The 9,856-nt window shown below is 34.0% G+C and overlaps 1 long non-coding RNA gene across 1 annotated transcript in view; it reads right to left on the bottom strand.

The window, feature by feature from the left end:
* Nucleotides 1–1,135: 1,135 nt before the first annotated feature.
* LOC102158650 (uncharacterized) overlaps nucleotides 1,136–9,856 on the bottom strand; it is a 103,396-nt gene continuing 94,675 nt past the window's right edge. Inside the window, exons 6-7 of the long non-coding RNA XR_014839915.1 lie at nucleotides 6,545–6,702; nucleotides 1,136–2,460 (exon numbers count right to left, since the gene is read on the bottom strand). This is a non-coding gene — a long non-coding RNA (uncharacterized LOC102158650). The remainder of the gene's footprint in view (nucleotides 2,461–6,544; nucleotides 6,703–9,856) is intronic.

Here is a 9,856-nt window from a genome sequence, read left to right as displayed (position 1 = left end):
GTGGTGTGATTCTTGTGACTGGGAAGCACAAGCAGAGAAGAGTGTGGGTGGGCTGCGACCCCAGTATCACACAGATGCTTGGTTCCAATCTTAAGATCATAGGGAAAATACCACTTTGGAGGTCAGCGCTTTTTTTTTTTTTTTTTTTGCGGGGGGTGGGGATGCTACATTTAACTGTTGATTTACACTGTGAATTTCTTGAATACTATGCAAGCCTCTTTTAGAGGCTTAGGTTATGGTGCTCACAAACTCCCTCAATGTCCTTAAAAGGACAAGAAATATTGGCATGCTGCTTCTCTTTGTTCACGTTTGGATACTCCTTAATAGAGGGTCAACAGTGGCAGCTGTGTACAATTTCCTCAAATTACTGTAATTACTTTTGGCCTTTGCACTTCAAATGAGCGAGGAGGAATTCCTTCAAAAAAAATTTTTAACGTAAATGCTATACTTATGTCCCATAATAAACACTAAGTTATAATCTCTCTTTTCCCCAATAAATTCTACCATTACCTGTGTTGGACTTCCTAGGACATCAACTCCTACTGGGAAAGTTCTCTTCTATCTTCATCTCCACTTTGGAAGACTGGCTCTTTGTTTTGTTCCTTCACAGTGGTACACCATTAAAAAAGGTCTTAGAAGCTCTTTCAGTTGAGTATTTTTTATTTTGTTACTATTTTAAAAGACTGCATTTAATTTTTCAAAGAATAAGCATTTTATCACTTCAAATCTGATTGCCTGAATGAGGTTTGAAGTCTTGGGCTGTATATACAAAGTTTAAAGGAAAAAAATCTTGGAAACCATTCATTTGATTTTAACAAAGTGCAAGATGCTCAAGACTTCCACATATGATTAATTAGCAGATTAGATTACATGGATTGGCTCTCTCTTTATATAAAGTCCTTCTTTTCTTCTCTCTACTCACTCTTTGTTATCTAGAAATAAGGGTTTGGTCCTGATGTTGCATTGTAAATACTCCCTCAAAAGTAACCAATTCTGGACATGGAATGCTGTCTCAATTCATTTTTTTTTTCTATTCTCTCTAGCTCCTAGTGAAGGAAATAAATAAGTACTCAAGAAAATTTTTGAATTTATTACCAATTCTGGGCAAACTTAATGAGGTTATGAAACAGTCCTCAACACTTTAAACCTTTAATATTTTCACAAACAATTTCTCTAAGTGGAAGAAAGAATTTTCTTCTCACTGCACTATGTATAATATAGCTCTGTGTAAAATCAGACTGGATTAGTGAAAAAAATACAAGATGGTTCCAGATAATACAACTGAAGCCTCAGATATTTTCTTAATATCCTTGTCCTTTTGTCATAGCTAGAGCTGGATTCAAGACTGAGCCTGGCATTGGGTGGCATTGTGGCCAGATTACATAATCATTTGAGACTTGTATTCTTATTTGTAAAGGAAGAATAATACTCAATACTAAAATTATTGAGAATAAATAAGACAGGGAGTTCCCTGGCAGTCTAGTGGTTAGGATTAGGTGCTTTCACTGCTGCAGTTTCAGTCCCTGCTCTGAGAACTGAGATCCCCCACATCAAACCACCATGCCTCCCCCACCACAAAAAAGAATAAACAGGACCTTGGATATAAAGAAGTGATAGAAAGAACCTACTCATATGCAATAGCTACTATTGACATTTTCCTCTAGGATGGCCTACGTTCTCTTAGCTAAAATGTACATCCCTCTCAACTAAATGCGATCTTTGAAACTTTAGTTGACTCCCTGGCCAGGTTGCTCCTCCCAGTTTTATCATGCATTAAATTCCCTGCTTTTTCAAATTGTTGACATTCTGCCTTGCTTAGAACATCACAATATCTGCCATGATATCTCCTTATTAAATTGTTGCAAAAGAAAAGAAAAATTGGCAGCTATTTTTTCACTTATTGTGATCCAAGACAGTTCCCTTTGTATAGCATAGTCCCATACAGATGGTGGTTTTATTTTTTTATTAACTTCTAATAATATAAATGTTTTGATCTGTTCTTCTATCTTATTGCTATGTAAATGGTAGAGCATTGTCTATATTAGAAACAGATTGAGTGCACATTTTGAAGAAGGAATCTTCACAGTCTTCCATAATCTTCATGGTCAGGGAAGCAGAGATACCAGCACACATGTTCCATTGCCATTATTAGACATTCCTGATATCTAGTGCTTTATAGTTTACTAGATACCATTGCCACATCATGAAATTTGAATTTTGCAAAATCCAGTTAGAAAGATAAGGCAGGCACCAACATGTCATTATTATAAATGAGAAAGCTGAGGCTTGCAAAAATTAATTTGCATGAAGTCACATGTTTTATAATGGAGAGCAACGTGTAGAACAGTCTCCTGACTTCTGGAAGCTCCCCTGTGGCACAGCAAGTTAATAGTCAGGCATTGCCATTGCAATGGATCAGGTTGCTCTGGCGCAGGTTTGATCTCTGGCCCACAAACTTTGCTGTGGGTGAGGCAAAAAAAAAAAAAAAAAAAAAAAAAAGGAGAAAAGGAATCAAAAGGAATCAAAAGGAATCAAAAGGAATCATCTTCTAATCAAAGATGTTTTCACCTAAACTCCCTAATTCTTAATATCCATGAGCCCTATGGTAAAATTAGTCATGTAATCATGTTTGCTAGGCAGCAGAATTTTAAGACAAACAAGATATCCTTCTAAACTTTTAAGACTCTTGTTCTTGCTAAATAATTCAGCAAGGAATTCTTTTCATGTTATTGTCCATCTTTTATGGTTGAGTTCACAGCATTCCTATCTTGATATAAAACCCCTCCCAACTTTTGCTAATTTTGTGTCTTCTCTTTCCTTCTCTCATTTCTTTGGCATGTAAACTGGTTGCAAAGTAAGTCAGTAAATAGGAGAACAGTTAAAATATATATATATTTCTGTGGAAAGGTTCATTTGTGCTATATATTAGATTCCAGATATAAGTGATATCATATGGTATTTGTTTTTCTCTTTCTGACTTACTTCACTCAGTATGAAAGTCTCTAGTATACCAGCTATAATGGAAAAAAAATAAAAATCATTATACAAATATATATATATTTGATGTGTATGTACTTTTCACAAAAGCGAACAAAAAAAATAGATGCTGATAAATGGTATAAAAAAATGAAGTGGCATGTATAGCATACAGCGAGAACATAGATAGGAATTCCCTAAAATAATTATGTAAATAGGAAGACATTTACATATGATTATCTCTGCTTAGTATTATTCTAGTCTATTATAGACAGAGCTCTTTGTCCAGGAAGACAGATTTATTTGAGTTACAGAAACGGGACAGCATTTCTGCTTTAGGTATTAAATTCACCTATTTGTAAAGGTGATTCTGTTTCATTTTTTCTCCTAACAGTTGATAATTGATTTTTAAGGCTCAGAATTACTCATGGTTATTTAATTCTGAACATAAAAAATTCTCAATATTTTTGGTACAATACAAACATCATCTTGCCTCAGTTTTTCCATTAGTAAAATGGGAACAATAAAACCTCATACAATTTTTATGAGTCATAATCATATACACCTGGTACATAATAAATGTTCAATGCATGCTAGTAATATTATTAATAGTATTGTCTCTCTCCCACTTCAATATTAAGCTCATGGTGTAGTTGGTTGCAAAAATGACCATGATTCTTCACCCCTCCCTGTATCCATACCCTTTACAAAGGGACTTTATAGCTTCTCCTCAGGTGCCCTGTGGCTTGCTTTTACAAATAGAATATGCAGAGATGCCACTGTGCCTTCCATGGTTTCATGTTGTCTCTTGGGACCTCTGCCTCCATCATATAATCAAGCCCAGACTAAACTAACAGAGAATGTAAAAAACAACAACAACAAAACTCATGTGACCTAATGACGACAACTCTCCTTGGGTTGCCCAAGGTGGCTTTCATAGCTGCCTTCCTGACATTCAATAGTGTGACCATGTGAATGAGCCCAGCTGGCATGAGTTTATTTTGAGTACATGGAGCATACAAGTGACTGATGTAAAGTAGATATAGCTTTATTTTCTTCATAAGGAATTGAAGAAACAAGATATATAAACAATAAAAAGCACTTTAGTGTTTTTATTTTGTTTGGCTGTGCCCTTGGCATACAGAAGTTCCAGGCTAAAGATCAAACCTGTGCCACAACAGTGACCTGAGCCACAGCAGTGACAACACTGGATCCTTAACCTGATGAATCACTAACGAACTACTAGTATTGTTATTAACACAATAAATTAACATAAGTAATTAATATATCATAATAATATATAGTAATTAGTAATTAGTATTAAGAAACTCTAAATACTCTTGAAGCTAAAGGGTACCTTATGAATGTTTTCCTTGTAAGGATAAATTCTGAAAACACATTAATCTTTTTTTATGTAGGAATCTTAATCTGACATGAAATTATTTACTTTTTTCCCCTTAGATCTAAATGAGAATTTTAATTCATTGCATTATGTTAGCCAAATACACCCTCCCAGTGAACTTTTTGTGACAATAAATAAGAAATTGAAAAATTAAATGCATTTATTCTTGATAAACTTGACAATCTCCCTTTTAATTACTCTTTTTTTTTGTATTTAATAAGACAAATAAAATTTACTTTGGTGCTTCTTTGAAAAATATTCTGGAGTAAAAATTAACTGGCTCCTTTTGTAACACAAACAGAAACAGCATTTAAAAAACATTTTATGGTCATCCCAATGAGACAAAGTATTAGAATAGAGGATGGAAACTGAGTGGAAAACAAACCCTGACAAACACCTGGAAAACCTAAGCATTTTGTTTGTTAAATTTCCAAAAAGAAGAGACTGTTTTGTTTTTGTGTGTGTGTGTGTGTGTGTGTGTGTGTGTTCAACATATATAGCATTTCTATCCTAAACAAACACATTTCCTATTTTAGCATAAACTTCCTCACACTAATTAAGTGACTTTAAATATAATTTGTTTATTATTCGATGACACTGCTTTCTTCACCTTGTTTTCCCACCAGAAATGTATGTACCACATCCGGATACTGTCAGGGAATACTTTTTAACTGAGGTTCCCATGGTCTGCATCACCTATTGTTTGAAACACAATAAACTGGCAGGGAGTGAATCTATAATAAAATCAGGAACAGTTGCTTGGCACCTGGAAACACATGATATGATGCAAAATGACTAAGTATTGTGTAGGGCAAGCTGTCACTCTTATACAAACCTTGTAACTGTTGGCAACTAGAACAGATATACACTATTTCCAATCCAGTTGCCTTTAGTTATGAGCCAGACACGATTTACCTCTCCCTGAGAAACAAAGGTTTCTGGATCATGCTTCAAGGGATTGAGAAACCATCTTCTGCTATGGTATTCAATGAAAAAAAGATTTTGAAATCTTAGTTACACTATACCTCTTTCACTCTTTCATGAATATGAGCTGAGAGAATGTAGTTTTGTCTAAGGAGGATCCACAGACAAAAATCAATTAAGTTTAGTAGGAAAATTATAGAGTTATGGTTAGATTCTGATATAAGAAAATATATTTTAAAAATATTTTCAAGTGTTTTGTAACTAGGTTTTTCAATTTTATGGTCATTGGCTTACTTAAAAAAATGTTAGGATTAATAAACGATATTTGTAGGATTTGCAGAGGTGGACTGCAGAAAATGCTTCCTATTTCTATTGCCTGCAAATTCTCAGTGTTATATATTACCTCTCTCTTTTAAAGTAGAACAAGTAAATCTTAATTCTTCAGTGAAGAACTATTATCTTCATAGTCAATTTTATTTCAGAATACAATTCATTCGTACTTTATCTACATAAAACTTTGAAATAGCTGACCGATTATAAAAAAAAAAAAATCCCTGATTGTATTTAACTAAATTTAATGAAGCTGAGTTTAGTATTTAGCCATCTAAGTGGCCAAAATTGACTTTTAAAAAACTGTGCAAAGTATAGATGTACAATTAGAAGGAAGGATCTCATTAAGCAAAGTGACAAGAACAACATGAACTCTTAATGAGAATAGCAGCATCACAACTGAATCAAAATAGGAAAACAGAATTGGAAATTATCCTTGAAGGGTTTTGAGTCCACCATTAAGTTTACTTTTGTTACTGAACAGTCGATGACTTTTCATTTTCAAAAGAATGGCTTTAATCCATAAAATATGAAGTTTCAATTTATAAATATAAGTACTTTATGGAAAACATGGAACTTAAGTTGAGAAAACTTTACAGTACTCTCAAAGGCTTCTCATTTCAACTGTAGTTTGTTTCCTAGTCTATTTCCTATCCACATCATGGGTATCATGAGTCATTATTTCTCCAAACTATGTTCTTTCCCCTGTAAAGAATAATCTTTCCAGCGTAAATCTGATTGACCTTCTCACTTTATGCGTTTCTTCCTTCCCTTTTTTTCTAACTTGAATTGCTTTAATATTTATTTTGAGTCTCTGGGTCATCCTGAATACAACTATAGCCCATATGGGAAAGAGCTTTCCCTTCTGTGTAAAGTGACTAGCAATCAGTCAGTGGTCAAGATAATACCTACCTGTCATGGTGCTTAATAATCAGAGGCAGAAACATTAGGTGGTGGTTAGAGAAATGGATTCTGGAATCAGTTCTTGGTTTCAAATCTCAGCTTTAAAACTTACTAGTAGTGTGGTCTTGGGAAAGTTGAATGATTTTTCTGAGCTTTTATTTTCTCACCTGGTAAAAGGAAACAAACAATACTAACCATTAGCCTAAATTATATTTATTGGTGAAAGAATTATACCCTTTAGGGAAACTAAGCCCAAAAAGAAAAGCTAAGACAGAAAAATATATTATTTTGACAGGGAGCTATTAATTAATTATATTTTAAAACAAATTAGTACAGTTGAAGCTGTTTTTAAATGTATTATAATTTATGTGTATTACAAGTCTGGGAATGAAGAAAACTCAAGTTTGCTCCAAATATTTCTATTATGTTTGTAAGCATGTGTATCTGTGTTTCTTTTTTCAAGAATATCTTTGCAACAAAAAGATATGATACAAAAAAATTAAGATAAAACTATTTTGTATTAAAACCTATGGACAAAGCAAATAGGTAAATGCAATTTGATTTCTACATCTTTCTTATTTCTGCATTTCTAAAATAAATTATCTGTCATACAAAAATCATATACGTGATGATACATAATGCTGAGAGACAACAAAATTAATAATCAGTGTTGACTAATCCAACTTGAGGGGGAAAAAAAGACTTTAAAATATTTAAGATTTAAAATCTACTCATTCATCCATTAATTTAATAAATAATTATTGAGTTCCTATCATGCGCATGCCTATAAGGAACTGTCCTAATTGCACGTGTATAGTGCTATCTGTTCAGTATTGAATTAGTGGGGATCAGAGCATTAGAGTAATCTTGATGAATGCAGAACCGGTGAGGCAGTTTTGGGATTAAATTTCTTCTGCCGAATTAAGAGATACACACAACTCTATGGAATAATCTGGGTCCCATGTCCTTGAAGATGCTTCTCTGTAGAGAAATTAGTAATGTCACCCTTCCGTTTATTCCAGAACAATTTAATAGATTAAGGTAAGAGATGTTATAAAAAGTTTTTATTTAGGGAGCTCCAATAACTGGAAAAATTGAAATAAATATACTTGTATTAGTCACTAAATCAACATATTTTATGAACCAGGCTCATTTCCAACCATTTTATTAGCAGATTATGGTCTAGTTTAGGGATCAGTAGTCATATAAAGAAAGTAAATGTGAACTTTTAGAATGCAAGCCTTAGCATTTCCCATTCTGGTAAACTCAATGGGTCACACTATAAGGCTTGAGCCAAAATGTGGGGACTTGCCTCCAAATAGCTTGACCTGAAGTAAAGATAATAGAGGAACTATTTTCTTTGGTTTTCTTTCACAGCTGCTTAGGGTTTTTTGTTTGTTTGGATGAAAACACTAAGGGTTTTACCATCATTTGGTTAAGACATTATTCTTGTAGAATCCTTTTCTTTCCCCAATGAAGAAAACAACCCTGTTTACATTAGGGCAATAAATCCAAGAAATAAAGGAACTATTGTCACCTCTTTGCCCTGTTGATAACAAAGGTTTGTGTGAAGCTTACATTCCAGAGGCATACACATTCAGTTCTACAAAGTGAGCACATTTTTACAAGCGCCAATTTCCTCTGAACCTCTCAAGCTCTCAACTAATGAAGTTACTTTTGACTGATTTTAAGTAGTCAAAAATTTGGCCTTTTCCTGTTAGCCTCAAAAGGATGAGTTTATATTTCTATCTGTTCTAAATTGCTTTCCCATCTAATACTTCCTCTGATATTCTTAGCAGCCTTGTGAGATATGTATTATCCTCCATTATGTTCCATCATAAGTGATTAGATATAGTTCCCTGTGCTATACAGCAGGACCTCCTCATTGCTTATCCATTCTAATCCGTTAGCATGATATATCTCCATTTAGTTAGGACTTCTTTATTTCAGCATGCTTTATATTTTTAACGTAAAGTTCTTTCTCATCTTTTCTTAATTTTTAAACTTAAGGATGTTGCTAATAATTACGTATTGCAAACATTTAGATTTAAATTTTTTTCAAAAATTTACAGCTAGCATATAGATATACAATAAATTGATTTTTGTATATTGACATTGCTTTTTGAAACCTGGTTAAATTAACTCCAAATGCAATATTTTGCATCTACTAACCCCAAACTCCTAGGCTATGCCATTCCCTCCCCCACCCCCTTGGCAAGCACAAGTCTGTTTTCCATGTCCATGAGTAATTGTTTCTTTTCTGTAGATAGGTGCATTTGTGCCATATATAAGATTTCACATATAAGTGATCATATGGTATTTGTCTTTATCTTTCTGACTTACTTCACTTAGTATGAAACTCACTAATTCCATAAATGTTGCTGCAAATAGCATTATTTTTCATTTTTATGGGTGAGTAGTATTCCATTATATATATATGTACCACACTTTTTTTTTTTTTTTTTGTCTTTTTAGGACCACACCTGCAGCACATGGACGTTCCCAGGCTAGGGGTTGAATAGGAACTGTAGCCATGGGCCTATACCACAGCCACAGCAACACCACATCCTTAACCCACTAAGCGAGGTCAGAGAACTGCATCCTCATGGATACTAGTCAGATTCATTAACCACTGAGCCACAAAGGGAACTCTTATACCACACTTCTTAATCCTTTCATCTGTTGATGAACATTTAGGTTGGTTCCAGGTCTTGGCTATTGCAAATAGTGCTGCAATGAACATAGGGGTGCATGTATATTTTTCAATGAAAGTTGTGTCTGGATATATGCCTAGGTGTGGGATTGCTGGGTCATATGGTAGTTCTATATTTAGTTTTCTGGGATAACTCCATACTGTTTTCCAAAGTGGTTGTACCAATTCACATTCCTACCAACAGTATAGGAGTGTTCCCTTTTCTCCAAATCCTCTCCAGCATTTGTTATTTGTAGACTTACTTATGATGGCCATTCTGAATGGTGTGAAGTGGTGCCTCATTGTAGTTTTGATTTGCATTTATCTAATTAGTGATGTTGAGCATTTTTTCATCTACCTGTTGGCCATCTATATGTCTTCTTTGGAGAGATGTCTATTCAGGTCTTCTGCCCATTTTTTTCAATTGAGTTGTTTTTTTGCTATTGAGTTATATGAATTATTTGCATATTTTGGAGATTAAGCCCTTGTAAGTTGCATTGTTTGAAACTATTTTTTCTCCCATTCCATAGGTTGCCTTCCCCCCCCCCCCCAGTGGTTTCCTTTTTTACCTTTTTAGAGCCATACCTGTGGCATATGGATTTCCTAGGTTAGGGGTCAAATCAGAGCTG

This window comes from Sus scrofa, chromosome 1 (genome assembly GCF_054392235.1).
Source record: "Sus scrofa isolate SSC_HxYL_T2T_F1_AM1 chromosome 1, Sscrofa_HxYL_maternal_Yorkshire_Landrace_v2.0, whole genome shotgun sequence".
Classification (NCBI taxonomy): domain Eukaryota; kingdom Metazoa; phylum Chordata; class Mammalia; order Artiodactyla; family Suidae; genus Sus; species Sus scrofa.
This window is presented reverse-complemented; position numbering and strand designations above follow the sequence as displayed.